At 32.8% G+C, this 11129-nt stretch overlaps 1 protein-coding gene across 3 annotated transcripts in view; it reads left to right on the top strand.

Annotated features, from left to right (window-relative positions):
* The first annotated feature begins 808 nt into the window (after window positions 1–808).
* The window catches only part of LOC111640550 (tyrosine-protein kinase Fyn-like), a 47711-nt gene continuing 37390 nt past the window's right edge, over window positions 809–11129 (top strand). For all 3 annotated transcript variants that reach the window (XM_023386564.1, XM_023386562.1, XM_023386563.1), the window contains exon 1: window positions 809–1123. The gene's annotated coding sequence lies outside the window, so the exon portion shown is untranslated. The remainder of the gene's footprint in view (window positions 1124–11129) is intronic.

Raw genomic sequence — 11129 nt, 5'->3', positions numbered from 1 at the left:
AAGTCTGGGGAAAATATGACGGCTCCAAAAGGGGTATCGTGCAATTTTAAAAACCAAATGTTAAACCCCGAAACTACATTTATTGTACAAAACTGTCTCAGTCCAGCTCGTTGAAACAATGTTAAATTCCCTTCAATTTACTGTTTTTTTTTTTTTTTTTTTTTTAACTTTCGTTTCCCTCGATTTTAACTTATTCTGTTGGTTGTCGGACTCACATTTTCGATGGACTCGTCTTCTGTATTCCAGACGACGAGCCCGTCGAAAATGCATCCTTACAGGACTCGGCGGTTTTGTTTCGCCGACGTCTCCGCATCGCGTGTCCAGCATTTACTCGAGTTTCACCGAGGGAAAATATCTTTCTTCCTTCAAACAATACCGTTGCATTTGTCTTGGCTTCCAAACTATAATTTCTCGTTTATCGTTCGACGCGGAATATTTCTGGCGACGATCGCGCGCGCCTCGATACTTTTAATTCATTTCGTTTTTTTCACGTAAATGGCGACTCGTAAAAATATCAACAATTTCGTTTTAATTTACCAGTCATTTAATTTATTATATATAAATGTTTTACGTTTACGCTGGCACGACCGAAAAGTCGAAAACCACGCTTCCGAAATAACGGCACGCCGCAGTATTTGCCGCCGTCGCCGAAAATTAAAATCGGAGGCACGGGTCCGGTTTCGGATCTTTCCGATATCGTTCCCCTCCGGCGTCTGCCGAAACACGAAGATTCGACGTCATCGAACCGCCGACGGCCGATTCTGGCAACGTTCTAGTTAGGGTCGGGAGGAAAGAGACGGATCGGCGCTCCGCATATTTCGAAAGGAAATTAAATCCCGGGCACCAAACTATTATTTCTTTTCGGGAATAAACGATAATTACGCCGAAATTTTTACTCCCGTCCGTCGTGGCGGCGGTGAGAAAATCGTCCGGACGGATATCCGTTGCCACCGGCCCGACCGGTCATGTGACTCGAGCGTCACGTGATCTCCCCGACCGTCCCGTTTTTCGATTTTTTGGGTTTTTAGATTTTTGTACGGAAAAGGAAAGCCAATAACGGAGGATGGAAGTTCGGTAACGAGGATGAGAAGCCCGTCTTCGGAACAGAGATCCACTTGGACAGGTAATGCCCGTAACCGACGGTCGGTCGGCCGACACATCCGAATTCCGACGGCCGATTTAAGCCTACTCGCGGGGATTAGCGTTCGATTTTTAAAAATATCTGGCGTCCGGCCGACGGTTTTTTAAAAGTCTCTTTACCGTCCTGCGGTGGCTGGGGAGAGGCGATTCCCCCCTCCCCGGATCGGCCTGTTGCTACTTTCATCGATTTTTGCCTTTTATTAGTCGGGACCTGCCCTTCTGCCGCCGCACATCGTCGCCCAACCATTACCAGGCGTTGGCGTCCCGTCCGACGCGGTATTTTCGTGTCGTTTTTCGGTTCCCGATCTTCGTCGCCCCCCGACGCCGCCCGAAATAACCGTTTCGCTCCCTCCTTGGCGCAGATTCCGATAAAACTCCGTCGTCGACGCGAAGAAACTTCTCTGAAGGGGCGCGTGGCGCGACCCTTTAGAGAGGTTGGAGCCCGTCCGGGTGTCGGTCTCTCGGCCTCTGTCGCCCCTGTGGGCGATGGGGGACCTCGGGCAGAGGGGTCGGAAACGGTGTGTTTTCTGTGGATGCCGCTCCGGAACTTCCCCGCCTGGCGGGCTGCAGGAGTCGAAATTAGACCGACGGTAACGTGCGTGGCGGATGCGGAATGTCGTTGCCGTCCCGGACGAAGACGGGCGGGTCGATTCGTTTGGGTGTCGTCGAAAATGGTGATAAGACTCGTGGACGGCCGGTCGGAGGAGTGGCGGAATTACCCCCGAGCGGTACGTTTGCCTTCGTCCGGAGTTTTTGCTGTCGAGAGATTTCGTAATTTGCTTCGGGTGGAAGAATTGCCCTCTGTTTGCTTATGTGTGGGTGGAACCGTGCATTTGCACTTGTTTCGTCTGGAACGCGCTTTTATGTTGATTTGATGTTATATTTTTAAACTTTGTCATAAAAATGAAGAGATCGTGTTAAAGTGTATATGTTTTGGATATAAACTTGCAAAAGGTGGAATGAAACGACTTTTATTGTTGTTAGAGCATTGTGAGTGAGCTGCTGTTTAGAAATGGTTTTGGAAGTGGTAAAACTAACGTTTTGGTTACGTCTGGGGGTCGGATTTATGTGCCCGAGCACGTTTTTCCTTTAAGTGCTACGGTGTCGAAATCTTGACACCGTAGCACTTTGGGTTCGGGTGGATCGAATTCGGGTCGTTCGATGATGCGTACTTTATGTGCATTTTTTAAACGTGTGAAATGTGCATTGATCATTTTTACTGCATAGTTTGCAGATTTTACCATTTTCTGAACTAAATAAATGTGTTGTAAACTTTATAGGTGGTTTGTATGATTACAAATCCTTTTTTTAAGTGATCTATAGACTGTTTCTGCTATCTGTATGGTGAATCTATTTTTTGTGCATGTACAGTTCATGTGAGAAATATTGTACTGCCATTCAATTATAAATTAGTGCAGGAAATTCAAGTTTTAAATTTGAACTCTCTGTCTTGTATTCTTTTAAAGTCTCGGGAACAAATGTGTTTTACAAGGAAATCTCTCATTTTTCAAATTCTGAAAACTCTTTAAATTGATTGGGTTAAAATGATTGTAAATGCTATAACTGAATTTTTGAAAAACTGTGAAATATAATACAGGGTGAACCGAAAGTAGGTGGATAGTAAATGATAACATTTACTGAGATTAAATATATGTATAAATTTTGAGATTACATATACAATTATATTTACTAATATAATCAACACAGGATCTCAAACTCCTGTTCATCACAGTTTACACAGCTTTGAAGTCTACATTTCACTATTTTATGCTTCAACAAACATTTTTGCATAAATATCTTTGTGTATTCACAAAGATAACTTAACCACACCCATGACCAAGTTAAATATACACTATTAATATAGTATAACCCTAACACAAACCCTATTCCACCTACTGTCCACCTACTTTTGGTTAAACTTGTATTTAATTAGATATAATAGGTAATTTCTTGTGCGTAAAGTAATCAAACTTCTTCGTGTGGAGCATGCACAGAATATATTTTGTTATGTTGAGTTTGGTTCCATCAACAATGTGAGTAAAAAATAAAATAAAAACGAATGCCAAATTGGTAAGAAAGTATGGCAGTTTGGATTGTAGATGTTTAAAATATATGGAATGATTCTCTATTGTAATAGATGCCTGAAATTGTTTTCTGCTAGAAAATGTGTTCAAGTGTCGAAAGACCTTAAGTTAGCATAAAATAGAGTGTCAATATGATCACAGATAAATTCTAGTTGCACCAAAGTGCAGTTTGTAACATCTGTTGGGAATGAAACATTACTATTGACTTCAACACTAAAATTGGTTAATAACTTAATAAGAGTGTTTACTCATTTCTTGTCATATTACCAGGGACTAAAAACATAAATATACACCATTACTTTTGACTGGTGACTTAACTATAGCTTGAGAAAATCTAGATTAAACCAGTTGTCCTTGAACATCTTGTAAATGATTGCATAGAAAAAGATACTTGAATCATTGTTTATTTCTAAGTTTTTTGGGTTATGGCACTGAAATCTTCTCTTCAGAAACATATCTGAATTGAATAAATCTTACTTATTGGGCTGCAATTTGAAAAAATTGTAGACCTATAAATTCCCCCTATTGTCTACATGTCTGTCTTTCCTTAATCTCAAGACAGAGTTAAATAGATGGAAGACAAGACCAGATATGAAAACCTTAGGGGCTGGATGACCCAATTAACTATATACAAACGTCCAATGCAAAGCAGAAGTCATGTTATTTCAGTTCAAAACTTTTCTCCCGAAAGGAGTTACTAGATGACTGGCACAACTCTATTGTTAAAGGAAAAGTATGATGTACAGGGGCAAGCTGCTAATTTCAGGTGGAGAGCATATATTTTAAATTAAATAAATTAAAAATATGGCTACAAATTGCAGCCTGGCATTGTGATGATGTCACAATAAATTGTTTCTACATAATTATCGAACCTTTTTTTTTTTTTACCAATTTCCAACAAATGCTAGCTACATTTTAAATCTCATCCAAATTTTTATGGACAAATAAACTATTTTCAAATATTTTACCATAAATACTGTAATGAATTTTTTAATTCAGTTTTTCCAATACTTTGAGTACCAAACATGCACATTCATAATGTAAACCAAATTTATAATTCTTTGTTTAGATTGAATATATCTTGCCATTCCTTTTATTAGATTTGTAATGATTTAGCATCTGTTCAATTTTATTTACATCTTAATTTTAAATGATTCCATCAACTATGTAAAAATGATTTTTACTTTTTGTAATTCTTAATTAGTTCTTATTTATTAAATTTAATTTTTATTGTATTATTATTTTTTTTTGTAGGATTGTATTATTGTTAAATTACATGGATATAATTTAAATTTTTTTTCTGTAGATATGTTTTCTTGCCTATTTTTATATGTTTGATTGTTTTTTGATAGTTATTTGTACAGTAAATGTTTAAGGGGATTCTGGCTGTGTGAGCCTTAACATTCTAATTTAAGTTAAATAAATAAATAAATTTAATAAGAGATTGTGCCTAATGCCTACCTTTAGTGCCATATTACTTGATATTTAATAATTACTTGGTATGATAATGTAGCCTGATTTAATCTGGTAATCTTTTGGCTTAATTAAGTTGTATTTTTAGAATTTTTTTTTTATTTTTGTTTTCCTGACTGTTATGTATAACAGAGTGAAAGTATGGCAATCAGTTAAAACTGATCCTTCAAGATTTTTACACTTTGTAAGAAAATTTGGGGGATTTTTCTGTATGTATGGATGTTAGCATATGTGGGGGGTATAATTTTGTTCACCACCCACTTTATAACTCCTGTGCCTTTTGTCAAAAATTTCTGAAATTCTGCAGGGAGGTTTGTGTATTAGAGGAGTTGGTGCTATTAAATTTTGGTAGTTGAAGGTTGAGGGAATGGAGAGATAGAAAGGGTTGTGTGTCATACCTTGGGTGGAGTTGGATGGACTTAATGAAGATTTTACTTGTTATTAGTATTTACACTGTTTTATGAAACTTGTCTCTCTCCTCAAAATTAGGATATTTGTCATTTCATAATAATAACATAAAAAGTTTTTTAATAAAATCTTATAACACATTAATTATTTTGCTGGGAAAGTTAAACAACTTGTTGATAATAATGTTCCTGGCAAAACTTCCTCCTTAATTTTTTACTTCAGCTGTGTATTTAACACGGCTGAAGTAAAAAATTAAGTCAAGCCAACAGTTGAATAAAGAGAAATGCTATCTAGCTATGTGAATGATAATTTAATTGTATTAAAATTTGCAAGTTAAAAAGTTGAGTTTTAATTAATGTGGATGGACAGTTTTCTTTAAATAAGATTCTTTACAATAACACTACAACAACTGCCATATCTTTACTTTCATATTATGGAATGTAAGGTAAAAATGGAAAAAGAATATTTAAATATTAATGTTAAAAAAAATAGTTTTGACTATAATACAGCTGTCTCCTGTTTAACATGGTAGTTAGATTCCAAAAAAAGTGCTGTGTCATGCAAATCTGTGCTGTACAAAACAAAGGATTAATATGAAACATAGGGTTAGGTTTCAAAAGTTAAAAATTTACTATTCTGTTTTGTAATTAAGAGAAATATGTTTGTTAAAGCAATCAATAATTTATTAACAATCACAATTAAAAGTTTTGCATGTTAATATTAATTTTTTCTTTAATGCTAAACACTGTTAAACAAGGGCAAACCTTATTTAATGGTAACTTTTTGGCAAAATATTGTCTTCTGGGCTTTCTTGTTGACTTTGATCAAAGCATTGTGATTTTTTTACTTTTTTCATAAAATCTGATATTTTTATTTGCTTGCATGTGCCTAAGAGATCTTCATAAATTTAATATATGTATGTAGTAACTTTTCATTTAATCTATAAAAAAAAGACGTGACAGTCTTTTGGCTTTATACAGAGCATTATTATCAAAGAAGTCAGCGATACCTAGTTTATATTAAAGCTAGAATAGGAAGTTATGATAAGTAAGAAAAATTGCACAATCAGTTCTCACTAAAGAAAATGGGCAAAAGACACAAAACAACATTGAAAGTTTTATGGGCAAATATGAGATAACATGCATGCTTGCTTGAATAAAAAATATTGAATGACAGTTCATTTAAAAATTGTGACATTTTATACAGGAATGTCTTCAATTCTCAAATTGTGTTAGAGCAAAAACCATGTTGTAGGAATACCATGTTATATGAGGGATACCAGTATATAAAATTTTAATATAAATTCAAAAATTATCAGAATACATTTCTGCTTAGCATCTAGGGCTCATTCTTAAATTTATCACAATGGGTATTAGACCATAATACTAATGTTTCATAGAATTATTCTTTAATCTTAGACTTGTATGGAGAGAATTATTTACATGTTAGAATACTTGATAACAATTTTACTACTGGTATTTTTGTAACTGGATTAAAAGAATATGAAGAGGACTTAAAGGAAGATTATCAATATTGAATCAAGATCTTTGACCGTCTGGTATGCTTGTTATCTTGTTGGACACAAGGTTTCTCTTTTGGAATAGCTGAAGAACCTTCTATGGTGACATTCACTTTCTCTCTGCTGAACAAGTAAACTAGTAATAAATTGGATGTGTGGGTCTAGTTACTTTTGTCGATTGCCTGTGGGCTTGTTTCTCAGTAACAAATTCTGTTTGTTGCTCACCCCTTGGTGATCTTAATTTTTATCACTCCTTTACAAATTTTTAATTTGGACTAAAAAACTTATATAATACCACATACATATTCTTAAACTACAGTTCAAAAATTGTAGCATTTAATGTTTTGTCTCCAGCTACTTTAAATTGTCACGCATATAAATTTGGCTTTTGTGTGAATTTAAAAAATGGCTTAACCAGTGAAAATATGTAAATTAGGATGAATAAAAAAGATTTATAATCTAACAAATCTTAAAAAAAAGGAACAACAATTAAATGAAAAATGTAACTTTATTTCAAAAAATTATAACACACATATTACAGAAATTTTTCAATTTATTATAATAAATTTTGTTTTTATTTTAGTAATAAATTAATTACAACTTAATTAATTACACTTACTATTTTAAAGTGTTAGTTAGTACTTTGTGGGTCTACCTTTGTACTTATAGATGGCTTTAATTCATGAAAACATTTCCTCTAAAAACTTTTTATACTCTTTTTCAAATGATGATCTTAAACTACAGACATCTGGTCATTAAAAAATAAGAGTATGAAAAGTCTTCTTTAAAAGCCTGGTTTTTAAGTTTTTTCTTTCTGGACTTTCTCTTCATTGGTCCAGCTTTGCCTCCAAACCCCACCTATTTACATCATCTATCATCACTTCATCCAAAATTATGATGAGCAGATCAGGACTTAAGACCAAACCTTGGTGTAAGTCAGTCTCTGTCATATCACTTGGCAAAGAATCTCTGTATGTGTCCCTGAAGATTTTCACATATTCCTCTTTCATATGTTTTTCAATGCCCACCAAATGATCAGATGATTTCTTTTTGCATCCCCTTGTAGACCTTTACAAGGTCAATAAATACCATATGGGATGTCTTTTTTTCTTCTCTATATTTTTCTATTAGCTGTCTTGCTATGAATGAGGCATCTATTGTTGACCTCCCTAGCTAAAAGCTGAACTGGGGTTATACTCTGTTCTACTGCAAAATTATTAACTATGGAATGTAATTACTTTGTATAATAGTATTGCAGGAATCAAGGATGGGTTTTTTGATGCATCTGTAAACATATAGGTCATGGGGAGTGCCTGATCTTTTTCATCTGTTCCACTGACGACACATTGAGTTACTGAGTTTGCAAAGTAAAGTTTAACCATTTCTGATGAGGTGTCTGCATTTTTAAATTTAAGGTGGAATGAATACAATTGTTAAAATAAAAATAAATGGACCAGTCTGTACTTCTGAAGTCATGTTTCTGATGTTTAAAAAGGCCATCCAGTCAATCTGCTGTTGCAGATATCAATAAGTTGTATCTGATTTTTGTTGTAAGGTATATTTAGACTGAATAAGAAAAGATCAATTTGTAGAACATAATTGCTTTGAGGCATCTTTTCATTAGAAATTCTTCCATTTTGGAATTAAAACAAAGTGACTGGGTATTTTAATCTTTCTATTTCTCACTCTGTTAAAAGTGAGATCTAGTAAAAGAGTAGAATGGTTGAATTTAAAACCATTCATTGGGTAAATGGTGGTAAGGGCATTAAGGTAAAAACTAGATTGAGGAAATATTTACCTGGACGGATAAGTCCTATCCGTCCAAGTCAATAAAGCAACCCTTTTTCCTCTTAAAGTGTTCCTGTATGATACGTTCTCAACAGCAACATTGTGCTAACCAAACACATATAATAGAGAACAACAAGCAACCTTGATTCAAGAAATATTTACCGTTTGTTGGAAAAGCCATAAATTGTTTTAAATCAAAAAAAAAAATAATACTGTAAATTTATTTAGATGAAATTGTTCAGAATACTTGGATTGAAAGTAAGAAGGAAGGCTATTGAATATTTGTGAGGTTAAAATCACTTAAAATTTAGTTTTAGAGGGTACATATTTCTAAAAGAATTTAAAAATTTAGGAAGTGTAAGAATATTGTATTGTGGAAGCAGTGGAGTATATACAGTTAACATTGTGATTGAATAACTAAGAATAACAAAAGCTTATATATATTACATTGAAATTCAAAAGTTTTAGTTATTAATTGTAATATACACACCTTACTCATGTTTCCAGCAGATTGTTGTACGAATTTACAAATGTTTTCAGCTGTTTGCTTTAGGTTCTATTATTTGAACTTTGATCTTTCAAACTTCAGGTAATATTTTAGAGTGCTTTCTCTAATTCTTTTATGTAACCATGTTTTTAAGAGTGTAGCACATGTCCAGATATGTATCTGAAAAATCATAAATGAGCACAAAAAGTTAAATAAAGTAAAATTTGTAGGCATTTTTTAAATTTGTTTAATTACTCAAATTAAATGTTTTATCCATGAATTAGTTACTAAATTTCAAATTTAATTTTGAATCATGTTAAAAATTTTAATCACATGATAACATCTAGCCAATATGTACTAGGAATGAATACTTTTACTTGATAGTTTTTCTTGATCTCATATTAATGTGGGGTTATTGGTGCAGAGAAACTTAACTTTATTATTATATTTATATTGTGATATGCCAGATAATTCAAATAAAATACATTTTCCATAATTTCAAAATATTAATTAAATAAGGACCATCGTAATGGCCTATATCAAATCAAAAATTTTATTAGCTGTGTGTTTTCAATAGTAAAAAGTTAAAAACAGTAAAGACAATGTAGAAAACTAATTTATTTCTTTTATTTTATTACATATTTAAAATAAACAGTATTGCAAAACAAATCAAAATAAATTTATGTAAAATAATACTTATTTGGAATAATAAAAGAAAGTAGCTAATGAGTATGAAAATTATACATATGTAGGTAATATTTATTCATAATTTTACAAAACACTTTGTACACATTGCAGGTTTTTCTGGGTACTGTAAGCAATATGTAGTAATGTGCAGTGTTAAATTTGCTTTATCTGCTTCATGACTTTTCAGTTGCTTTCAAATTTTAGTATTGCAGGTTACACAACATTTTATTACTTTTCTATTTCTTTGATCAACATCTCTACTTTCTTCCAGTATATGTTTTTGGGATTTTTTGCCACAGGTTCATTATTTTCTCCAATATCAAATAAGCTAGCTCTCTGCTAAAAACTCTTTGAATGCAATAATGGATAATTTATTTTTGGATATCTTATTGTAAATACAACCAAAAATTAGCTCCATTGTAACTTTGTGATACCATTTTACACTTGCATTGCATTGGTGTAACTGGAATATTGATCAGATAAGTCAATAGCTGCTGTTCTGGTATTGTAGTCTTGAACTATTTTAGGTTTTAAAATTTCTTCTTTATTTCTGTAGAAGTTATTTCTGTTGTTATATTTTATGGACAACGTAAGGACATCCCATTTATCTTTCCATTTAACTACAGTTATTCCCTTCTCATTATTTATTCCAATAATTTAGATTTTAGATAACTTTTTGTTTACCATCTCCTTTGGAATGCATTTCCTATTTTTTCTCAATGTCCCTATAAGATGGGTATTTCTGTGTAATAAATGTTCTGCCAGTTCTATCAATATATAGTAATTACCTGTAATGAATATATGACCTTTGCAAAAATACTTTTTGACTAGCTTGAGTAAAATGTAGGTTGATAAGGACAAATTTTCCTGTGTTTTTTTCATTTTTACCTTGATAAATTTCAAGTATATCCAGTAGAATCACAAATTTTGAACAATTTAACATCATATTTATGATGTTTCCCTGGAATATACTGATGAAAAAGTAATTGTCCTTTAAAAGGATCATTGTCTCATCTATGCATAAAAATTCACCAAGTATATTATAACATTGGTAAAGATCTTCAAGTTTGTTTTTTAGGATATTATTTACAGAATTTATTTTATATAATTGGTCACCATGAGCTTTGTTGTTTAAAAAAATGCCACATGTTTAGCAATATTTTAAATCTGTTACACAGCATGGTTTGTAGTGCAGTATAATTTCTATACTTGTGCTTCGTACTCCAGTAATCACTTTGGATATATAACTAACCTCATCCACAGAAGAAATCCAAGGAATTTTCTCATTTCCTGTGTATTGGTATCTTTCCATTGATTTTGTTGACTACGTCTACTGATTATTTTTGCTGCCAAAAATTGTGTAACATAAATGTTTATTTGATCTGTTATATGTTCAATAATTTTGTGAGTTAAAAACAGTTTGTAAAACTTTATTGGGTGATCATTTGCACATAAATTTGTTTTTCACTTCTTCACTGAACATTTGAAGAAAAACCTGTTGCTGTACAGCTGAGTTATTACTGATAGATTTCCATAATCCTTT

Source organism: Centruroides sculpturatus, unplaced genomic scaffold (assembly GCF_000671375.1).
Source record: "Centruroides sculpturatus isolate CEXI.00-Female unplaced genomic scaffold, Cexi_2.0 scaffold1072, whole genome shotgun sequence".
Lineage (NCBI taxonomy): Eukaryota > Metazoa > Arthropoda > Arachnida > Scorpiones > Buthidae > Centruroides > Centruroides sculpturatus.
Note: the sequence above shows the minus strand (reverse complement) of the source record. Positions and strands in the feature narration are given on the sequence as shown.